At 47.0% G+C, this 24,889-nt stretch overlaps 1 long non-coding RNA gene across 1 annotated transcript in view; it reads left to right on the plus strand.

Moving 5' to 3' along the window:
* The first annotated feature begins 2,380 nt into the window (after nucleotides 1-2,380).
* Nucleotides 2,381-24,889, plus strand: part of LOC119112433 (uncharacterized) — a 30,569-nt gene continuing 8,060 nt past the window's right edge. The window contains exons 1-2 of the long non-coding RNA XR_005095716.1: nucleotides 2,381-2,541; nucleotides 3,738-3,834. This is a non-coding gene — a long non-coding RNA (uncharacterized LOC119112433). The remainder of the gene's footprint in view (nucleotides 2,542-3,737; nucleotides 3,835-24,889) is intronic.

Genomic DNA, 24,889 nt, shown 5'->3' on the forward strand with positions numbered 1-24,889 from the left:
ACGTTGGTCCCGCATTTAACACTAGGCGGTGGCCAACATGTGGATGAAAAAGGCAACGTTTCTGAAGGAAGCAACTTTGAATGCTTTAGGCTGTCAGTTGGTACATTTATAAGGTGTCCAGAGTACGGTTCACCTGTGCAATTTCTATGTTTATGACAGGAATGGATTCGCATTCACAGCACCGCGAACCGGTGCTGGAATTGTATGGTAGAACTAGACATGTGCAAGGAGAACATCTATTTTCGTGTTGCTGTCGCCGTTTACTTCCTCAGAGAATAACCTTAGAACTCTACAAATTGTGTATACGTCGCAGTCTAATCTCTGATTGGCGCGAATTGATTTCAGGACTTTTGGAAACATTATTTCACGACGGCTATTCCCTGGCATCAGGCGCCCACCGCCCGGCGTTAGCTGCAGCGGCCAACGCCGCCCGTTCTCATGGCAACTGCGACCCCGGTCATTGGTGTTCTCGCTCCTATGACTGTGAAGTGTGAGCACGCAGACTGAAGCACTGTTTTACGTTATTTGTTTCGCACGCTGATCCCGAGTAAGGATGACCGCAACGTTTGCGTTTTCTTTTTCATTTACAGCGTGGGATTTCGTTTGGCTGTCATGCTGGTGACACAAGGTCAGGATCCCCTGGTCGATACGGAAAATCTTAGAGATACATAATACATCGGTTGCCTTCCTGACGCCGGAGGCCCCTGAACCGGCCATTTGGCCAGGATAGATGCATGGGCTCTCACGGATACAAACTATCCTTTTTCGTCGCAGGTGTCCAATAATTCGCATAAGGACTACAGCTCAGCATAACGGGCCCCTGGCTGAAATGGGATGGAGAGCCCTCCGTTCGGTACCGGGGCCCTGCCTGACAAAGGACCTTCCTGTGTCGTATTGCAGACTGCCATCGTAAACTCTCATTTCCATTTTCATTGTCAGAGGGCCTCGACCAACGCAAGAGGCCCCTGGCTGTAGGGGTTCGTCCCTCTCCCTGTCCAGCCCATGTTACCCTGGCCGACTCAAGGCTGGTTGCCAACGCTGGACGCTCTACCAGCAGGCACTGTGTACCATAATCAACAAAGAAACCCCCTCGCTGCTTCAGGGGTCCCCACGAATGCAGGCCACGGGTTCCAACCTTGTCCCTGCTTGGGACATTGTCCCAAGACTTTGTTCCTGCTGCATGTTCGACATCGCTGTTGCTGATGGTCGTGGTCGGACGATTACCGCTATCGGTTTAGTCAGCTGATCGTCAGATTTTGCAGCTGTTAAATCGAATGTTCGCGTTGAAGAGGAGGTCGACACATTTCATGGGTTCCTCTGAATGCAGACGGGTAAGAACTTGCCCACCTGTTCGGGTGCAAATATGCGACCGCTATGTTTTCATTTTCCGATAAGACTCGTGGGAAAACGACGCAGCTGGCTGCGGGCAGTATAACCTGAAAAATCGCTAAATTGTGCCGGAACACTCCCGCAATAGCACAATACTGGACCAGAGTTAACAAGAGATAAATTCGTGTGGTTGATAGCATGCAGCATGCAGGAAAAACTCATATAAGCCCGGTATGACCACAGAGCTTTGAAAGTGTGACTAACTCAGCAAGGTACACTAAACTCGACATGATATCGCAGTCTTCATTTCCTTTGGTTCTTTTACCTGCGCAACAATAAGCAGCCTTCTTTAAATTTGATATAATCTCGAGCTCCTACTTGTGACGTTCCAAAACTGCTTGGACTCCAAAGGATTGTTGGGACCAAACTCACCAATGAGGGGCCAGATCGTACATTGGCAAAGGGGGGGGGGGGGAGCAATGGCCCACCCAAAAGGATGCAAACCGACACCAGTGGCTAGTGCCGATTTTATGAGTTGTTGGCGATGCGGGTACATTCCGAATTAGCGACAAAACTGTCCAACTTTTTGAAAAGTTGAAATTGACTTCAAGCGAGCTAACTGAAAAAGAAAAGCGGCTAATGGCCCCTCCCCCCAGTTTCGGGAGGCTTCCAATGCCCCTATGCTGCAATCGCTACGGTACCGAAATTTCGCGCATAGCTGTGCAGTATTATGAACATATGCAAATCAGATGTGATAGCTTTGCTAGGTACTTTACCACAAAGAGGGGGAACAAACATGATAATTGGATTTCCTTCTCAATATTTTTCATTTCTCACATTTAAGGCAACCACAATCTCTAACCTACAAAACGCGATGACAGGCGGTTTGGCTGACGCTTTTCCATGCTAAATGTTTGTTCAACCTTCAATATCACTACAAGACATGACAAGTACAATTCTGCTTCAATTTCAACGACTCCTCTGACCTGCTCTATACACAAAGATCTAGTAGGCGGCGAGCGGCGCAGTGTGGTGACTTTCTGGCGCGGGTGGGAACAGTGAATGCGCTGATTCGGCCATAACGCTCTAGAAGCGCTTATGGTGGATTTATTGCTGTGGGACGCACGGAGCCCAGTAATCTTTGGTGTTTGTATGGTGCATCGGCATTGGTGCATTACTCATAAAAATGTGTGATGCAACGAAAAGGACACTGTGAGTACTATTGGTTCCATCCTAGTGCAGGAGTCGTTCCCATTGAAGACGAAATGGTCTGAAATAGCATTGCCTGTTCCCTAGTCTGAGTAGGCACGCAGGCATCCCTGTGTGCTCTTGGTATGCACGTTCTTACTCGTACTTATCTAATGTTACGTTATTTTTGGCAGCTGCTTCACTATTCTCTATTCTTACACAAACTCCAATGATTTTCATAATGGGGGCTGAGCTTGAAGTTATTTATTTGCTGATCATTTGCCTGGTCATAGTTAAATTTCCAAACAAGAATCAAGCTCTTTTAATACAATATTTCAATCCTGCACCATCTTGGGGCTTGAAATAGTCATGACATTAAAAGCCTATGGTACATAGTCGGCCTTGGGACAACAGTCTACATGGTCATGCATGTCGAAGCCGTCACCCATTCAGACATGACTGAAGGGCTCTTCCTTTGCCCTTAAGCTTTCAGATATCCTTGGAATAATTTTGATCAAGATCAAAATTATTACAAGGCAGTCTGAATATATGTATAGTTGGTAATTATCCATAATCATTGGTTGCAATTTTCTACCCTTGCATGGACACCCACTACATTCAATTTTATGTTATGCCATATTGCAGCATTGGTCTCACCTGCATCATGCAGTTTAGAACCATTTGTAGCAAATGCATCTTAGATCTTGGAGAGATTGGACCAGTTTTTACCTGTGTTGAAGTGGCCTTTTGTCCTGTCCTAAATTTCATTATCATCCTTCCCTGATGCCAACTTTTGTATTCCCCCATGTGGTATGCATGTACAATTCATGTAAGTGTTGCTTACTTCTGGGGATGGTTTACCAGACATTGCTCTTAAATCCTCATGAATTTCATCTTTGCGTCTGTGAGGGAGAAAGAGACACAATTTGCCAATAGTCTTCATTTCATGCTGGATTGAAGTGTTTAGGGAAATACCTGTTTGATCCACTTTATATTAAACATCAGCAGAGGCTTTTTGTCACTTTTTAGAGATTCCATGTCATGTTTTGACATTTGATAACTGAGAGATCATGATGCACTGTTGGGAAGGAACCATCACCTGAAACTAGCCATACATGTGTTTGAGAGTGAACACAATGGTTCTTTTGCCCTGCCTCACCTAACTTGTGTGGGGATATGAACTATCTTGTGCATAAGCCTCACACCCAGTCAAATTTCAGATATGTTGGGAACCTCGATGCTTCAGTCACAGAGGACCTGATCATAGCCCTCTTCAGTCCAATTGGTCAAGTGAAGAGCTGTAAAATCATTACTGAGGTAAGCCCAACTGATTTGTGCTCTGTATTAATATCTTGTTCACTGAAGGATCAATGTTATTTCATGTGCCATCCGTACTATTTAATTATAGCCTTGACAATCAAGTTGTCATATGTATGTGTGTGTGTGTGTGCGTGTGGGTGTATGTGCAACAGTTAAAGTGTCCTGCATTGCCATGCTCTCATTTTTATACACGCTGTATATTGTATGCATCAGGGTCATTGCTGAGTTATGAATTTTGAACCTGCATGCAGAAGATAATTTCTGGAAATCCATTCTTAGAACCATCGTTCTTTTTCCACAGACTCTTCGGGTGTGGTATAAGTTTACAGCCAGGTCTGTACACTGAAATTATCTGTAATGCACAGAGGCAGTGCATGGTATTGCCAAGGGCCTGGAGACGAATCACGATGAAAGGTACTATTTTTATTCTTATTCTATGTTGTGGACCCCCGGAGACAACGGACCTGGAAACGAGCGACGCATTATGGCAATCGGTAACCTTTTTATATTTTATCGGAGATCTGATGCTACCTAGGACTCCAACGGAAAGGTATATTTTTTATTCTTCCTTTGGTTTCTACCGGATTCGGATTCGACCTCGAACACATTTCATGTTGGTTGGCATTGGAATGATGCATTTGCTGGAAGTGACTACATCGCAGCTGCTGTGTTTGATCTTACTCATTAAACGACTAACCGAAATAGTGCTTGCAAAGATCGTAAACCACGTAAAACATCGGCTTGGTGTCACCACGGCTGTTAAAAATTTCAGCACTGTTTACAACGCGGTTGAGTCAATGTGTGAGCTTTGAAGTATCCGGTGCGGTGACCCGGTATGTACACGGAATGCAACAGGCTCCACACCGACGGATGAACGGTAAATTTTCTTTCTTTTTCCCCGCCTAGTGAGAGTAATAAAGCCTCAACAGGTAAGCGTTTACATTTTTACTGGGTGCGTTTGGTGTTTGTTGCCTTTAGTAACGTTGCAAGTAAGACGAGTTCCTTTGCCTCACTGCCTTTATCCTTGTCGGTGATCCTTCTACCTGAGAGGCTGTGTTCGAGCCGTTTTAACTTGACCGTAGCCGATACTTCGCATGACATGGCTATATCTTATTATATGATGTCGAATCCATTTACAACGGAATCGTATTCCAAAGCATTGTTTGCACTACCCTTGGTACAAGTGAGTTTGTCACGTCCCAGCAGGGTACAGCACTTGTGTTATAACACGCTTCTATTTCGTTTATATGTTGGTCACTTAATCAAGGGCAGGATGCCAGAGGATAATTTGAGTTGTTTTTGCTCATTCGAATAACGTGCACTGGTAAATCGAATCCTTCTGCTTGCGTTAGATAAATTTGAACTGCTGCTGTGTGAAAGAGTACTTCCTTCGGTGTATCCAGTATTCCCATTTGCTTTTGGACCAAGCTAATCATATATCTGTTATCCCAACGCTGTTCTTGAAGCTGCGTCTCAAGACGAACGCTTTACTCTACCCAATGCCTTTTTAAATTTGCATCAAATTTGGAAGCTTCATTCCTTTTCTCAGCTGTACTCCGAGCGTTCCGAATGGCTACCTTTCTGGGATGAGAGCTCACGCTAAGCAGTGCTTGTTGTGTGAGCCCTGATCACCACCATCGGATCGTTGACCTAGATCGCAAAGCCGGGTCAACGGCAAAATTGGGTTGCAAAAGTTTAACGTGCCGTAATGCTCCACACGGTCCGGCCTGCTGTCGCAGGCCACCTGACCTTTCGCGCGGCCTCTGCCAACGGCCGCCGACCGTGTCTGTCAAGAGCAAATAGCGAGCGCCTAAGGCGACTCGAACCCACCTCGCCACCGAATCCGCCCGCCCATCCACCCTGCGGGTGGATCGTACGGCAGGCGCTCTAACCAACTAAGGTACCTGGTCGGACTTGAGCTTTCGGGACCAATGCTTAATCTCAGTACCATTACCCGTTTAGTTTAAGTTGCACCGTGACCTAGCGGTCTGCGTAATTGGATTTGAGACTGTGCAGCTGTACGTTACGTCGTCCGGCCAAATGCAAGTAATTCCCTCTTGTGGAAGAAACGTCTTGTTGAAAACCTGATAAAACATACTGATGATAAGAACAACTCGAATAACAACCTTCCCACACAACCAGTGGCAGCGTGGTTGGGATGGGATGCATTGTAATAAGCTTAGAGCGATACAACCTGAGCTGGGTCAGTGGCTCTCTTGTTTCCGCAAAATGAGGCGAGAAGAGGTGATCCTCTGTAGGGAGCCGATAAACCTATCTGCCATCGATGTGGCGCTGTCCTCACCGTCCGCCATGTCCTTGCATCTTGTCCGCGCCTCGTGGAAGAACGTCAACGTCACTTTGGACAGCATAATTCGCCCCTTACCCTCTGTGACATACTAGGAAACAACTCACAATACCTTAAATCCCAACAGGTCTTTTTGTTTCTGAAACACATCAACTTCGGGACCATTTGCGCGGCGCACTAGTTAGGTAGAACAAAACTCGTCGTGGGCGCCAAATGACCACTGCTGTGGGTGCGCCTCTAAACTCCAATAAACAACAACAAGCGCGTTGTAAGTGGGACCCCACTTGCGAAGGACCAAGAAAGAGGATAGCGGCGTGACATAGTTGCGTGGGGTCTGATGCCCTGGTCTTGGTGAAAATAGCAACTCCATCACTTGACTGAAATTGGCCTGTGAAGCGTATTTTGCGTATCCTTAACCCATTTCACCCGCGTAACGAGATGTCTCATCTTGATATGAAGATGGGGGCGCACGCGGCTATGAACGGCTTGCTGCTAATCCCAACGCCGCCCGTCTATCTCGCCACCGACCACCGCTTGGGGAGCCGTTGAAAATACGTCCCCAGGATTTGTCATCAAATCGAAAAGGTCAAGGGGCGATGGATGACAGATCATTCCCAATTAGGAAGCATTGATTTGATATCTTCCACATGACTGATGACTTAACAATTTACGCGAAATACCTTGAAAGTCACCAACATCTGTGAATGACTTCAGAACACTTGTGTTTAGCACCCGCGTACTTGCGCCCAAGCCCGTGCCATGATGACAACGGACACGTGTCAAGATCATATCTTGTTCAGGTTAGGCTAGATCAGGTTCTGGTCTGGTTCACATGACATACATAAGTTGTTGGTGGGGAAATGTGAATCTATGTCGACTTATCACAAATTCACGTGACCCATGGCGTACGTTCTGTCACTTATGGTCCAAGATGACCTCACATGATCTCTTATGGTGGCTTGGTGTTACCTCATATAGCGGGATGTGCCCTGAGGGTAGACAGTTAAACTCGTCCTTGAATTATGTCAAAGTAATACAAAGCAAGGAAAAACGTTGCGAATCGCTGCTTGCGGAGGCAAAAATCTTCGATGTCTTCCTTCACAAAAGATGTGCGCAAATTTCAGCGATCTAACCCAGCAAGAAAGCCTTTTCTCCCACAAGGTGTGTAGTTGGTTACATGTCAGGTGCTGAGAAATTGATGAACCTGCCGCGTGCAGTGTGGAATTATTGTGGAAACTCGGAGGAAGGGACTTTAACCCACTCCGCCTTCCAGGCGGCCACGAACTAATATGTGTGTGCGTTTGAGTGTGCGGATGCACGTGTACGTGCATGTGTTTTTATGCAGACGCGTAAGAACAATAAACACCATCTGTGCTCCGCAGCAGAAGAAAGACAGGCACATTGCCTACATAGTGAACTTCTAAGAAGTTACAACCCTCTGTCTGCATGATATTGGGCGTGTCTTGATATCATTTGGTTGGAATGCGCGTGAAATATGGGCGTATTTTCCAGATTTGTTATGATGTGCCGATTTTCAGCAGCCGTTTCGCAACAGTCCTGCGGAGTTTTGACCTTGGCATTACCTGGGTGGGCCCTTTGGGAGGCTGTAGGCGGCATGGCGGCATTTCAGCTTAGTGGCGCCGCCAGCTGAGTAATTGAGTGCAAGAGCGACAACATTTCCGTTGTTCTGAATCTACATCTGTTCAGGCACTACATCTGCTCTGCAGCTGTTCAGGGACTACATTTGCCCGACATCTGTTTAGGGATTACGTCTTTTCGATATTTGTTCAGGAACTACATTTAGTCTACGTCTGTTCAGGGATTACGTCTTTTGTTTACTTGTTCAGGGACTACATTTGGTCTATATGTGTTCAGGGGCGGAAGGCTTATTCCAGAAATTGCATGTTTCGAATTTTTTTTTGGCATGCCCAAACCTTTTAAACCCACCGGGGTAACACGTTTAGCGTATAAGTGCTGATGCGTGTTTGGAGAACAGCCGGTTTTTGGTAAAATACAGCCGCATTTATACAGCTGGTGACGGATGATCGGGCTTCCCGGCTCAGTACCACATGAGCACCGGGCTTCCCGGCTCAGTATCACATTGGCGCCGGCTTCCGCGCCCAGTGTCACATGGGCGCTGGGCTTCCCGGCTCAGTACCACATGAGCACCGGGTTCCCGGCTCAGTATGACATGGACTCTGATTACATTGAAGGCGTTCGTGTTTTCTCGACAGCAGTGAGGAGTCTTTGTACGGATGACCCCGTCATGTACTTTTCGGTGCGTTGCAGACCGGACTCCGCTATCCAGCCCGTGGTCAACGATGTATTTGTGCTTGAGTTAAACACCTCAACAGCGGAATGACGGCGCCGTTAGTCAGGAACACACACCCCACTTAGTTCTGATTCCAGTTCGGGATTCCAAACTGGCCGTTTCAAGCGCTCAAAGCAGCTGCTCCCTATTGTATATTTTTTGGCCGTTTTTGCTGTGTTCCTTATTCTGGTTGGTAGGGGTAGGCGCGATGCCTATGACCGGCTAGAAAATCATTCCAAACATTTGAAGCGTAGCCATTGAGTTCGCAGTTTACTGCTTTGCATCTTATTGTTGTATCATTTCAAGCTGAAGTACTCCAATATTTTTGTGTTATCAAATAGTGGCGGAATACTTAAGGAACCATTTTTGTGTGATATCTCCTGAAAGGGTAAATACCTGTTCAATTATGTGTACAAAGAAGCCTTGTGAGTGTTCTGTTGCAGCAAGGGAGACTCGATTGATCTGATTTGCCTAGTCAGGCGTTGTGTGGGGTTGTTGTGTTCTCATCAGCTTTACCAACTTCGATGGCCTTATGAGTGAGAAAGCGGCAGCATGCGCCGTGCGGCTTAGGTCATGGTTTACTTTGTGATCAGCATCCATGGCTGGATCGACAAACTGCGACAGAAACGAAACATATATTTTTGCGCGCAGATGCGGGAGACGTATTCCGCCTATCTGTTCGTGAACGGTGTCCAGCAACGTTATACATCACCCCGCCTTCTCCCCTCATTCCTCTCATTGCCTTCATGGACGTGCTTATGTTTATAGTGGATAGTCATTGTTTGTAATGTACTATTTTCTTTTAACTGCGTGCACTGACACTGTAACCACACACATTTAGATGCATGTCAGTGACCTACATCCGGAAAGGTTTGGATGGCACCGGCTTTGATACAGGCTTTTGCCTTATTTATCACCGGCAAGCATTGCTGAAACGGCCAGAATTTTAGCCGTGCCATCTCTCGCACAGCCGCAGTACCGTCGATGCCGATTCCGTGCGAGGTGCCGGAACCGAACTGTTGCACCTGCAGACGGCACGCCGGGCGCCGGCCGCCGAGCCGCCGGCCCCAGTTTTGCGGAGCGACCCCGGGCACCGTCAGCCCGCGGCGGCTGGTGGCGACGCGCAGCTGGCCGCTCCCATAGCATTCTCCCGGAGCGTGCGACTGGCACGCGCCGCACAAAACGCGTCGGTGGCGCCGCCCGCCGCTGAGCCATCGATCCCCGTGTTGTCCCAACACTGCTCTGAGCAGGCTACACGGCCCGGTGCGTGCGACTCGAATGGAAGTGTCCCGCGATCGCTGGCGATTTTCTGCGTATTTGCTCTCTGGTCTGAAACCCCCACAAGCAACAGGCCTGATCGCCATGATGCGTCTCGCCATGGTACGCTGTTCGTTCTTTGGGTTAATCTGATGACCTGTTCGATTATAGATACAAAAACATGTGCAAAGGCAAAATTCACTCAGGTATTTGTACCCATGAACCGGGCCTGGAGCGGTCGATTATGGGAGCACGCGAGCGGTCGATTATGGGAGCACGTCCCTGTGCGGATGTGGTGTTACAATCATGACCAGCGATCACTTGAGTGGTGCTCATCTGTACAGCTGGAATGCGTGGCGATTGTGTGCCACACCTGGCAGTTGTAGGTGGCGTGAGGATCGATTGCATGCCGAAACTAGCTTTTATTAGAAGGCAACTCGGGTTGAAGTTATGCGACTCATTGGGTTTCACTCCACAGATTAAAAACAAAACGCACCAGCGACAAAGGGACATTGTATGAAACTTTACCGTTGAAACATAGCAAGTAACTCAACATAAAGAGGGCACCTGATGGCAGCGTTGCTGCATGCATTTTTATGACATGTGTATGGAAGATGGCGGCGTGGACATTCCTATCTTAGAGACTTTACGGAGTCACACATGCCGACGTCAGTAGGGGGGATGTGGATGTCACCACATATATGCTACATGATGACATACATCATGTTTCACGTCGTGATGGCTTTGTTAGGTTGTTCGAGCAGTGCTTCTGGTGTTGTTTTTCGCTCTCCCAAGAGCGTGTAATCAATCTGAGATTGCCCCAGCCCTAATGGCCTGCAGCTGCTGTTACTGGTGCTGTACTCCCGACGCTCACCGTTGGCCAACAGGTCTGCTTGCCTGCCGGTTGATTTCTGAACAAGACGTTCCTGGGAATGTCTTATGCTCGCGTGCTTTGGTGACAATTTTCCGGTATTTTGTATTCACGTGACAATAAACTATTGACGTATCGTGCAAGCCTGCGATTGTGTATTGAGTTTGTTCTGCTTTGGGTGCCGTGATGGAAGGGGCAAAGGTTCTAAATGACTACACCGGCGTAATCACTGTTCAGGGTGCCGTGCCTGTGCGGTTGCGACATTTCTGGCTGCTGTGCCGTCCGTCTTACTGACTAGCCATTTGCTCTTTTCGTTGCCATTCGTCTGCAATATTTTGGTTTCAGCGTGGCTGGTTAGCCAGTTAGTACGGTGTGCTGTGAAGTGCTGTAGGGTGTACAGGGCTCGTACAGTCAGTGCTCAAATCCAAGGTTTTCAAGTGCAATGCAGCGGGCAAGCGAACTATTAGCAAAGGTCAATCAGAGGAGGTGCTTCAGCTGTCTAGGAAGTGCATGCATTGCTCAAAGATTATTTCTGTTAGATCCACGCTCGTCGAACGGAGAATATATCCAATTAGGAGCCTCCGATGTGGAGCCCACATGTGTGCGCTCGGACCATCGTGGGAACAGCGGCACTGCGGGAGTGACCGGGCAGGCTCAGAGGCGCCGAGCAGCGCTGCGGCTGGCGGCCGGGGCAGCTGTCAGCCGGCCAGAGGACGCCGTGCAGTGCCGGGTGATCCGGACACGGGACACGCATCAGGGGCGGCCACCGAGCAGCGACAGCCGAGACAGCAGGACGCCACGACAGCTGGGGTAGCAGGACGCCACGACAGCCGGGGCAGCAGGACGCCAGGACAGCCGGGGTGGCAGGACGCCAGAACAGCCGAGGCAGCAGGACGCCACGACAGCCAGGGTGGCAGGACGCCTCGACAGCCAGGGAAGCAGGACGCCACGACAGCCGGGGCAGCATGACGCCACGACAGCCGAGGCAGCAGGACGCCACGACAGCCGGGGCAGCAGGACGCCACGACAGCCGAGGCAGCAGGACGCCACGACAGCCGGGCAGCAGGACGCCACGACAGCGGGGGCAGCAGGACGCCACGACAGCGGAGGCAGCAGGGCGCCACGACAGCCGAGGCAGCAGGACGCCATGACAGCGGGGGCAGCAGGGCGCCACGACAGCGGGGGCAGCAGGACGCCATGACAGCCGGGGCAGCAGGACGCCACGACAGCCGGGCAGCAGGACGCCACGACAGCCGAAGCAGCAGGACGCCACTACAGCCGAGACAGCAGGACGCCACGACAGCCGGGGCAGCGGGACGCCGCGACAGCCGAGGTAGCAGGACGCCACGACAGCCGAGGCAGCATGACGCCACGACAGCCGGGGCAGCAGGACGCCACGACAGCCGAGGTAGCAGGACGCCCGACTGCTGCCACGACAGCCGGGGCAGCAGGACGCCACGACAGCCGAGGTAGCAGGACGCCCGACTGCTGCCACGACAGCCGGGGCAGCAGGACGCCACGACAGCCGAGGTAGCAGGACGCCCGACTGCATGTAGCAAGTAGGGCGACAATATCACATATTTTAGGTAAGTGCGCAGAAAACCTTCACCTCACTGGAATCGAAGCTTGTGTCTTTTAAAAGAAGATAGGCGCTTTGGAAGGCGGATTGAAGAATGAAGAAGGCCCCGAAAAATGGAAGAGCGACGAGTGCGAAAAATGAAAACAAACATACACTCGTGCTCACTGTAGTATAAACAAGCGTGTATGAGGGCTATACAAATGCTACTGCTCGTGTTGTTTTTGCTCCTGATTGATATCGTTTTTGTGGGAAAAGGCACCACGACACTCATGAGAGTCACTGGCCGTGCTCGAATATATTGGTTGACTCATTGTTTTTTATGTATTTGTGCGTAATGATAATGCAAATTGTCTTCACGCTCGAGCATGTGCCGCAACTCGTTCAAGTAAGAAAACATGCGGAAATCACCCTTGCGGAAAAGCAGCATCTCGCTGAACAGAAAAAGGCAGTTTAGATGTACGGCATAGCTAATTTCTATCATGGTAGCAGTCAGTTCCTGTCGTGAAACAGAGAGGTGGCGGGAAAACGGATTAAGATCTCCGAGAGCGTATCAAAGATCTGCACGTATCCACGATGAACCTCAAAACATCCGATGATTCAAAGAGGTAGGGCGGGGTCTGTAATCTCCTTCCACGGAACTACGGAACGGTATTTGTGAGAAGATTCCTCATGAGGAAAGCCCAGGGGTCGGCGAGTCAGCGGCTCATAAGTTAATCCCAGCAGAAGCCAACATGTGCGTGTGCAATACGCCACGCGCAGTTCGCAAGAGGAAGGAGACAGGAAGAAGAAAAAGATGAGCATCAATGTCGCCCGAGTGAGACTAGTGCACTGCAAGAGAACACACGACGGAAATTCTCGGATCGGACGATGAGAAAGCGTCTCCTTTCAAAGCGGGTGGAGGAGCGGGCCGACAGGCGAGAACGACCACCACTCGATCACCGTCGAACTGAGGCTCTGAGCCGGAGCGCGCGCCGACCGACGCCACTGACCTGGTCCGTCGTGCAGCTCGTCAGGCGCGCGCGGGCCTACCAATGGCCCGCCTTCCAGCTGGTAATTATTCGCTCGCCTGTCTCCTTTTGTGGCGCTGTCCTGATTTGCTTCTGCTTTATGATTACGATAAGTTGGCATATATTTCCTTTTCTAGTTTGGTAATTTGCTTTGGTTGGGCTACTTGCACTTAGCTAATTGCTACTAACCCATGTATTTGTGACTGGCTGCTGATGCCCTGCGCACCGTGTTGTGATTTTAGGCTGCACTACGCCCGCTTTCCGTAGTAATTGAATTTGTTCCTCTAGTTTCTACATGACGATTCAAAGATGCAGCAATTCAGCGTTTGAGAGCGAAACGCGGCATTAAGGAATTTCATTGGCATCACTGACGATCGAAGCGCATGTCAGTGACGATCGAAGTGCACCAGGAATATGGGTCGGGCGTCGGGTTTGACGCCTGTCGTTTACTGGGGACGTCACGGCGCAACTCGGGCTCTAATGCACTTAGCTAATCTCACAGTTGAATACTTAATGGCCTGTCCGCCACTAAATTGGTCGAATTAGCGCGCCAAGGGTCGTTTCGGCCGCCATCCGCCCGGCGGCAGGGCAGCCGCCATTCCTTCGCTGTGCGTCGTTGGTTGCCTCATTTACGTTAGTAGTTTCTTAGGGGCGTGTAGTGGCTTCTAGATGGTGTCACTGTTTTTCGGCGAAAGCCCGGTTGGGCGTGACAGTTTATGTATTGCGAGACGCCAGAAGTATTATGCAACACTTGCTGGACGGACGTTTTTCTCATCATCGCCGGATGGGGTGCGTGGCTGCGGGCTCAGGGACCTCGTACTATTTCGAATACTAAACGTGCCAGAGCTTGGCTGAAAGTGACATTGGCTAGCTTGCGTAAGTCTGCATCAGGCAAGTGTCAGTGAACGTCAGCGCAGGCCGTCATCGATGAGGCAAACCTGAGCTTTTTTCATAAAGGGAAGATTTAATTTTCTGCATTTCTAATCGCGCCGTGTAACCATACGGCCAAAAAACAAGTCGAATTTTCTTGGAAATCTGATTCTTAAGATATCAATAAGCAGGGTATGTTGATAAGACTAAGTTGTTTTTGGACTGAGTTCACTGACTGAGCGGCCGTCACTGGACGAACTGGGAAGCCGTCACTGGATTGACTAAGCGGCCATCACTGGGCTGGCTGAGCGGCCATCACTGGACTGACTCAGCGGCCGTCACTGAACTGTGAGTGTGACCGTCCGCGAATAGCACTACATTATCCGATCGAACGTGAAAGTCTTGACGGAGCCGTTACGATTCATTGAACTTGCCGTTTTTTGGCGACCCTGCTGACGGATCTGCACATTCGACGACAATGAGGGATCCGGATATTGGGATGCAGAGCGTAAAAGCGTGGCGGTTAGCTTGCCGTCGGTGAACCATTTGGCCGGAAGTGTTAGGGCGAGGGGTGGACATGTTGAGGTAGGGGGATGCCACTTGAGAAGCGGGCCACCCGGAGTGACGTTTCAGGAAGTTGTTTCAACGTCAGTTGTGTGAACGTGTCAACGGAAAGCCCTCCTTTGCTCCTTTAAGGGAATGCTCTACATTTTAAGATGTTGAAGCAAGCCTGGCGTATGATGAAATAAGCTCTCTTATAAGTATTGGTGTACTTTGGAGTGGAAACGACTGCTCAAAGCAACACAATTTCTCGGCGGAATAAATATGCTCCTCAATGCGTCATTGTTTGATTGCGTAACCGTACCTTTCACAACATCTCGTGGCGGTCTTTCTCTCGAACATCTCGAAATCGTGCGCACGAACGCCAAATATGAACGACTCGATAGTACCATTTTGCTTGACCTTGGTCGTCGCACGGCTAACTTGACAGGATTTGAATGGCGTTATCATAACGTCACGGAGGTCTGGGTGACTGAAATAGTCTCTCCGAAAAAGTCTGGATATCTTCTCTGGTGTGCAGCTCTAAAACTGGAGGGGTTTAGGTCTTAAGAAGGGCGGGGCTGTGAACTGCTTTGAATGATTTTTACGATAGCTTTTTCAGTTCAAAACCCCGTGCTAATGTGGAGCACTCCCTTAAACTGGTCGCCAAACTCCAGGATTGCCGAGTTTTTGTCTCGTACAATGAACCTGCATAAGGATTTCAAGCCGGCACTTCAGAATTTGCCGAAGTCTGGCCGTCTTACTCCGGTTTCTCTGTCGAGACCTTATGGCGTTGGTGATGCGATGCACGCACAGAGTCGCGGCACCACGGCGGACCGTGCGATCTCTGGAACGAAGGCACCTCACGTTTGGCCATCGAGCTGTCGACGCACGCACGCACCTTTGATTGCGTGCAGTTGGGGGTGAGCGGGAGGCGGGACGGCAGGGGGGGGGGGAGGGGGGGGGGGGGAGGGAGGGCAATGTAACAGCATCGTGCTGGTACTGCGCAGCCGGCACGGAATAATACGCGTCCTGGCGATACGCTCGTTTTTGCCAACAGATGTGTGCTAATATGCAGCTGGTTTGATCGTGTTCTTGTCAATCTATTTACAAGGTGGTGTCAATGCCAGATATGTTCGTTTAGTTGTTTCCCGCTTTTTTGTTGATTTAAAACAATAACCTCTTTCTTTTTGTCTCTTCCTACCATGTCTAGCAATCCACTTGTACGGAATTAATGTGCATGTTCGCAACAGGATGTGAGGAAGAGCCGTTAAGCTCCTATTTTTCGGCATGATGATTTTCTGTGCTGAAAATCACCGATTTTCATTAAAGCACGAGGTACTGATAAAACGAAGATAATAAGTCATCACTGCTTTATGGTATGCAAATCTCCCACGTTTTCCGCAGTGCCCATGGTTGCTCGTGATCATGAGCGCGATCACTTGTTTACAACGATTTCGGAGCTACTTTACGGATCATTGGGTTGTCTCAAGAAAAAGCTTTCCTCAGAAAAATTGCCTGAGCAACGTCGACAAGTAGACAAGATCCAGAGACAACTTCACAAGTTAACAGTTCAAAGTTGGTGGCTTGACAGGTCGACCGCGTGTCACAGGGCCAGAAGACGTTTTTTTATTAGGGAAAGCTGCATCCAAATCAAAAACTTTTTAGTGCAACGCGAAAAATGCTTGACGTTAACGTGCGATTTATTGACAGCTCTTCAGTGCTCATTACGTCCTAAATGATCCACCGGAAACTGGTCAAATCAATAACAATGCGTGCTCCGTGACATGCCATCCAGCTTCAAACGCGATTGAGCGTAAAGATGATGAGAACGTAACGTGCATTACAAAGTCCTCATATTTGCGCTATAACATCTGATTTGAGCAAACAAAACACTAACCATATGACAAGAATTAAAATAGCTAATAAACCCGATATCGCGGCAGACACATCAGTTCTTTACAAGAGTATCGTAGCAGATTATCAATTTTTCATACGAGTATCACAGAAGACGCATCAATCCTTCACAGAAGTATCGCAGCAGACACATCAATTCTTCACAAGAGTACAAAAGACAAAAGTCATACCAAGATTTATTGCCGGCAGCGTGCATTCGCTGAACAGATTATTCAGACAGAACCGAATTGGCAAACGAGGAAGAAAATTTCCGGAACTATATTTAATGGCCCTATTCCAGTCACAGATCACTAAGCATGTGAAATTCGCACCTTCCCAGGTATGGCCAACAGGCTCTACGTGTTACATCGAAGTAACACGTAGAGCCTGCATTTGATCCCGTAGGCTCTACGTGTGACTTCCCTTAGGGCCTGCTGGATCAAATTGCACTGCATTATGCAGTTGATGTAAATGGCCTTAAACGAGCTCATACCGTAAGCAATAGCTAATTTGCAACGATTCCCACTTTTGGTCCAATTAGCGAATACCTAATTAATGGTCTTTTGAAGTAAACACGTTAGATTGACAAAAAAGAAGCGCGCCATGGAATCAACTGGGCTTGTCACATGACGGGCTTCTGTGCAATCCAGTGGATTTTTCAGACGAAGGGCTTCATCCGGACGGATTCTAGGGGTGTATTTCAGGACGCATCTTCGTGCTTGTTGAAAATGAGCTGAGGGGCCCTCTCCGTGATGTTGAGAGGCAGAATGATGACATTATTGTGGACTGGTTCCGCTTGATACATTAAATGTTAAAGTGTTCCTCAGCCGACGGCGGTATCTTCGCTCGTTTTTTTCATCATCATAATAAACCGTCTTCACAAAGGATTATGATGCTTAACTTTTCACAGCTGTTTAAAAGTTGTCAGCATTTGTTTTCGAACGACAGTTCTTGTGAGCGGTTTTCTACTAGACGAAAAGAGTTTGTTAAGCTCCATATGTTGATGAAATTACGACTTGCTGGTGATGAGCAAGCCCATGCGTACACGGACAGTGCAGGGAGCTAGAGTTGCTTTTGAACTAGGGTGGGAGTGAAAAATACCACCGCAAAAAGACCGTGCAGGAATGGAAAAATCCATTCACAAATGATGGAGCTTATGAGCTCGTGACCGATGCTTCAACAAACAAAGACATCTATTTCAAGTTGGCATGGACGTAATATCATGAACCTGACAAAACTTTTTGGTCTTTGATATCTTAAGCCGTTAACGTGAAACAGAACACATAAAAGCATAGTAATTTCATGGCAGTGTAATGAGCATAAGCAATTATTAGCAGCAGTAATGTAGTACTGTAATTATATAATAACGAAGTACAAGTAATGCTGTACTTTGCACTTCTCTTCCACAGCAATTCAATAACAAAATAACAGAAAATTCATCAAGCATAAAACACTCAAACAAAAAAACCTTGGACTCCTACACATCAGCCCACCACCAAGTCAAACGCAGTAGACGTACCTCTGGCTTTTGTTAAGATGGGGTCAGGGACAGCAAACATTTTGTCAGTTTCTAACAAAATACCTATGCTTATTCCATGAAAGTAGCCTTACTATGCCCAACGTAAAGAGGTCTTACTTTATCCCATCGTGTTTAACCTGTTTGTATCACAGCAGCAGTTGTGAGTTACTGATTCTTGCACAATTCCTATTGCCACTTGCCATGCACTTAAACAACTTAACCTAACTTAGTGTAGCCCATATGTTGAACATCATCTCAACTCACCTATCTGTTGACAGCAGCACTTGTGATAAAAACATGATATAGCTAATTTTTAGCTGGTTTCAACTTGCATTTTTATTCAGTTCATTTGTGTATGCTTGTTGCCATGAGACAAAGTTGACAACACACAAATCAAAATACTTGAAATCAATTTGAGCAGCTTATTTTGATTGCCATGGTTAACCTATGTCAAGGGCAATAATGGGTATGCTCCACAAAGCAATCTCTCCTCTCCAAAAGTAGCATAACCTTTAGATGACTATGCCAGTATTGCTGCTTGCCTTTTCAGCTGCAGGAAAGACATGTATTTAGGCTTGTTTATTAATGTTTAATGACAAAGTTTGACATGTTGGCTTCACATTTTAAATGGGATGGTCTGACTATTTGTTACATACTAATACTTAACTCATATTACAATTGCTATGCAGCTTAGAGTACCCTGTGTTAAAGATATAGTGCATAAGTACAGTGCAGTCATTTGCCGGTCAGAAAACCATGGCAACTATAGAAAATATCTGGTTAAAACAACCATGAGGGACCACTTCAAGAAATTTGGGGTAAATAATGAAGAAGATGGAACAAAATGAACCCATTGCATGCCTTGTGGCGTCATAATTTGTCTTATGGCAAAACTCGATTGATTGAAACAGAAAATGGCTAACTCTGGTTACCAATCATGTGTTGAAAGCAGGTAAAGCAAGCAATTACTTTACAACTACTAAGAGGGCAGAATTTCGCCATCAAACACTTCTGTGTTAGCTGCGGCAGGTCTGTCCCAAAGCTCTGTATGGCAGCATTAGGATGGCCTTGTCAGATAGCCTGGTGAGTTAGCCACTCGAAAGGCTTAGATTTATCATTATTGAGCACCGCCATGAACCAAGAAAACGGTTAAACGAGGGTTTAACAGGGAAACAATGGCGGTAAAAATAAGTTCCGTGCTTCAAATTGTCTCCTTCATTTCCTGTGAATTATTCACTCTTGGGTGCATATCAAACATGTTTGGCGGCTGGCGAATGAATTCAATTTATGTATGAAATACGTACCAGTTTGCAGTTGGAGAATCTTGCAGAGAAATTGGTGAACATTTTAAGCAACAGATGGTACCTCTTAAGGCAATCCAAAATAAAGGAAGAATGAGTTGTTATCACACTCGTATGATACCAATAAAAATTAAAATAGTTAAATGATTATAATGACTGATACTTTTCTGGCAAAATTTTGTAATAAGCTGATTTGACATAAATCTGTTAAAATAAGTGCTGAAATGGTGTTATTCATCTTATAAATTTAATTTGGAAGACATTTCTTGAATCCTTCACTCCTGCATTTCGGGGGTGATTCAATTGAATTGTCAAATTTGCTCGGGGAAAAAGAAATACGTGGAGTAAAATGATCTACCAGGCCTTGCTGGTGTTTGCGCCAGGCTCTACATTCGTGGTGGGGTGGTGAGACGAAAAAATAGGGTGTGTGTAAAAACCTTGCATTTGGCACACAGCTGCCGATTGCAGTGCATTTTGTAAACAAACCAAACTTAATGCGTGCAAGCGGCTGGAGTCGCTGGGGTTCTTGGGCTTGGAGGTACCTGGCGCCCTTGCTCTGTGCATACATAGACATGATTCAGATGTAGGTGAGGCAGGACATAGCCATAGGTGTCCAGGTTCTGTGGAGCCTCGTTTATGCTTGGTGGTTTCAAGTGAGCTCTGTTTTAGATGACATCTGAAAACCTCAGAAGGGCAAATAGGGGTTTGGCATGTGCGATTAGACAATGTCAGGCGGGGGTAAAATATGGGGAAAAGGAGTGAAAAATTCCTCCTCATAGGGTGTTGCTTTACACCCAAAATCGGCAATTCTAGGACACTGGGACAGTGCGATGCCAGATCTTTTCCTGCTAACACCAGGAACATTGAACAATGTCGATGGTGGCATGCCTGACGCAAACGCTACAAAACAGACTGCCGTGTCCTGGCCGCATCATTGTCCATAGGCATGCAGCGCTTACGGAGCGTACGTGCATGGACATGGTTCACGAGGACTGGTCCTTGAGTTAGGCGATCCTCGAATCCCACATTGCTCCACACAACGCTGATGTAGACAATAATGACGCGGCCTGCGTCCAACGCTCTGGACCGATGCATACCGTTGCCAGATCTTGTATCCTAGAGTTCGGGTAAAATGAACACATGGACTGAAGGCGCATATCTTCAGGCAATTTCCCTGCCAGCGCGTTTCGTATGTGCTAAAACTTGCTAGAAACATTTAAAAGCTCGTGACAACTTAGCGCATTAATAAATCCTTCGTGAAAACTTGAGTGGTGCGCTGAACGGACAATGTGGCATTGCGCAGCGTGTTGTGTCAGGTGACAGCTGCCTTGATCTTGGGGGGGGGGGGGGGAAGGGGAGGGGCACACACACAGCCGTCTTGATTTGCCTCGGCTGTGATGAGGGATAGTATCCGATGCTGCCGTTACATCTCAGCCGGACAACATATGCGCGGAGAAGACTGTCTGACTGAAAATTTCGACAATGCCAGAAACAAGGGACGGAAATATGATGGGCGAGCACGTCTGCGAACGCCATCCAGCGATTCAAAAGGAGCCAGCCACACAAGCATGAAGATCCTTCAGCCTCTCTGCGACATCGGGGAGTGGTGGATATCGAACCCATTTGCATCAAGAAGTTGCGTTCTGGCATCAACAGGCGAACAGCGTCCTGAATACTCCAGGATGCCGGTCTGAACACACGACCTGCCACTCAGCTCCAGCTGAGCGGCAGACATCCTGAATACTCCAGGATGCCGGTCTGAACACACGACCTGCCACTCAGCTCCAGCTGAGCGCTCTGTCATTCATAAGCCCCTCATGCGGGACGCCACGTGAGCTCTGTGACGTACGTTCCTCATATGTGGGTCCAGAGGCATCATTTCTTTAAAAATAAACTGAGACAGGTAATCTCGTACGGAGCCCAGATGGCGAGTCGCTGGAAAGCATGTTTTTTTGGAGTCATTGCCATGCATGCATATAGATGTATCATATATATATATATATATATATATATATATATATATATGACATTGGTAATACAATACACACACACGTACATATATATATATATATATATATATATATATATATATATATATATATATTTTGGCAGAATTCTTTCTTTGATACATGTTTGATTAAAGTTTGATAAAGATTAAAGATACGTCATAAGCGTCATAAGGTCCTTTCTTCGACGAGCATCTAAGCACTGCTCTGATTGGACAGGACTACATTCAGAATTGACACGAATCAAACAGATCCTGGTGAACAACGGTTTTTCCAATTCTGACATTGAAAACGAGACACAACGACATATAACAAGACACTTTGACAGCAAACCAAGGCAAGACATCCAACCGACCGTCAAACTGTACTATCAAAATCAAATGACATCTGCTCACAAACAGGATGAAAAAGCTTTACGGGAAATTATCTTTCAACATGTTAAAGGCAAAAACGACCACAAAATAGACATAGTCATTTACTATTGTAATAAGAAGATATCGGACTTTCTTATGAGAAACAGCCCAGACAAACACGACAAACTGAAATGCACCAATGTAGTGTATCAATTCCAATGCAACATCGAAGGCTGCAAACCTCGTCCCACACACTACATTGGTGTGACCACAACGACACTCTCACGACGCCTGATAATGCACTTACGTGACGGGGCACCCCTGGACCACATGCGACAGGAACACGACATGACATTGACACGACAACAACTGACAGACAGCACTGACATTTTACGGACGTGCAGTGACAGAAGACGTCTTCAAATTTGGGAAAGCATATTCATTAACGAACTCTCCCCGGCCTTAAACAGACAGACAAATTCTTGCAGAACTCTTGAGCTACTAGGTGGTGGGCGGTGAGCACTTCCGATGTGATTGTGACAATAGTGTTCCCATTGTGTCTTTGTGATGTTCCCATCATGAGTGTTTCTTACATGTATGAAGATGAAAATAGCAATCCGTCTTACTTCAATTAGTTGTGCTTCATTTATGTTCTCCGTACTAAAAAATGTTTTCCAACAGTAGTGCACAATTTTTCATCCTTTAAAACTCAAAACTTATTTCTTGTGCAATTTAGTCTTCTCCGAAGATGAGATAAGATCTCGAAACGTTAGAATGGAAGGAGTGATGAATATATGAGTAATTTTGTACGAACCATCTTTAATCTAAGCGATGACGCAAAGTCAAAGGCCCGGAAGCTAGAACGATGCATCAAAAAGCTCGTTTATGCTGAGTCAGCAGTTATTTTTAATCAAATATATATATATATATATATATATATATATATACATGCGTACACATTTATGTATACGTGCATAGACACGCATGGCGAAAACTCATTTTACCGCGTAATTTGGGGCTTAGTATCACCGCACCAACGACCGTCAAGACAGCACACAGCACGGCATCGGCAATACAACAGCAGTGGCAATACAGGTAGAACTATGTTATTGGACGACTTGTGCGAAACCAAATATTGGGTAACATTCGCCTGCCGAGTGTTGTAATTTCCCGTGAGGAGGGTACATCATTATTTTTTTTTTACAATGCAGCTGACAATGCTAGGCGTCGTCTAATATCCACAGCCTTCCATAAAAAACACTTATGTTGTACCCTCGGGGATATTATATAGTCCGATGAACGCTTCAGCTCTTTGGCAAAGGCCCGTGAGCAACGCAAACAGATGGGGGAGAATGACGGATGCGGTGTTTGCAGCTGTTTTGTGGGTCAGTTCTTGGAGTCCTTGTAGAAATGCAAATTATCGCTTCGTGCTTCGTAGAAGGGTCGTCCGAAGATTCATAACAGTGAACTTGAAAGGTGATGTTTACATTCTCATTTTTTGTCGTGCTCGGGGATTTTTGTTGGGTGAATTAAATGGCCATTGTACATCTAATGCGCGTGTAAGTTAAAGTTGGTAACTCGTGGACATGGAAGGCCTGGAATGCTGAACATTGCATGGTTTATCTTCACTCATGCAATTGCGCGCCATAAGACACCAATCAACAAGACATTCGGATGTCCATGGGAATTGGACAAGGTTAGTGACAGAAATATCCACTTTAATAGCTCGCATGAGATTCTGTTTGTGTAGGAGGGTGACATTAAGATTAACAAAAGTGCAACGTGCGTTGTAAAATGGTGCTGATGTCTGCAAAACACCTGATTTCAACAGAAATTTAACAATTGTGGTAGTGGATTCAGCTGACGGTACTGGTGGCCAGCAGCTTAACTTTAGACATAACTGTAAGCAGATGAGACCATTCTCAGCAATATTTGTGGTACTCATGGGCATCGTCCGCCACATTAACGTGACATTGTGCACTTCTTTCAGGGCGTAGCCCACTTTTCATGAGAAATGCCCGAACGCTTTCTTTAAGCAAAACATTTATGAAACTGTCCAAGGGAACTGAGGCACAAAGCTAACTTGAGGGTTTCAACAGATGTTCGAGTTAACGAAAGGACAACACCATAATGACCGATAGATGTCGGCCCGGCGTATTTGCCGAATCTTCGGACTTCAAAACATACAGTATTGCATTGAGCTCAGTAGTTGCTCCAATGCAAAGGTATACCTCGCTCCCGGTATCCGCCGCCGATGCGCCATTGATCCTGACGGAGGCATGTGGAATGAGCGAAGCGCGCAAACGCACGCAGGCCTGGGGGCGACACCCAATGCCAGTCCGTCGTCTTTCCTTGCTCGCTTCCGTGCTGTGCTGATCTTTACCTTAACATAATCTGTGTGTTATTATGTGGTATTTAGGCTGTGCTGAAACGTACAAAGCTGATATTTGTATATTTATTATTCTAAAAACACATGAAGGTGACATCCGATGAATGGGATGGTGTTCATCAGCAAACGTTTGTGTCATTTTGTGGCGGAGGGGGGGGGGACAATGTGTCCCGGGGTCTGTGATGTGCAAGACAAAAACTGCGGTTGAATGCTCAGAGGAAGGACGTAATAATGCTATTTTTAGTTATAAAGTAGCAAACAATAATAACTTAGTTTTGTGAATTCTCGCTCAGCTTGAAGGGAGTGTTCCACATTTATGGGGTATGGATTCAAATATAGGCTTTAAAGGATGTAAGTGTAGTTCATAGCCCTGCCCTTTGTATGACTTAAACCCCTCTGGTTCCTCGCCTTGACGATTGCGAACTTGTGCAGACTATTTCAAGGTCTCTCAAGAATGCATGACGTCATAAAAACGTCACATGACTACTGTCACCTTATTGGCCATGTAGTGGTACAAGGCCGCAGAATATATTATCATCAAGCTGTTCATCTTCGGCGTACGTCAGCACAATTTATGGCGTTAGCGGGGGCTCTGGACCAGCGTGATGCGTTTCATGCAAGTTTGGAACACGAATCACGTTTTGTGTTATGTGACAGAAGAGCTTTGGCAGCGGTACGAGTTATGACGGAAAAATAAGACTGGAATTGGAAGAAATGTAAAAAGAAAGAAAAAAGCGCCATGACCGAGCATGTGAATGCAAACAAACAACATAAAACTGTGGACAAATATGCAGCGAATCACGAGAAAGGGCTTGAACGCACACAACGATATTTGGTTCATGCAAACA

The sequence above is a fragment of the Pollicipes pollicipes genome, unplaced genomic scaffold, assembly GCF_011947565.3.
Source record: "Pollicipes pollicipes isolate AB1234 unplaced genomic scaffold, Ppol_2.1 Scaffold_7261;HRSCAF=8764_pilon_pilon_pilon, whole genome shotgun sequence".
Taxonomy (NCBI): domain Eukaryota; kingdom Metazoa; phylum Arthropoda; class Thecostraca; order Pollicipedomorpha; family Pollicipedidae; genus Pollicipes; species Pollicipes pollicipes.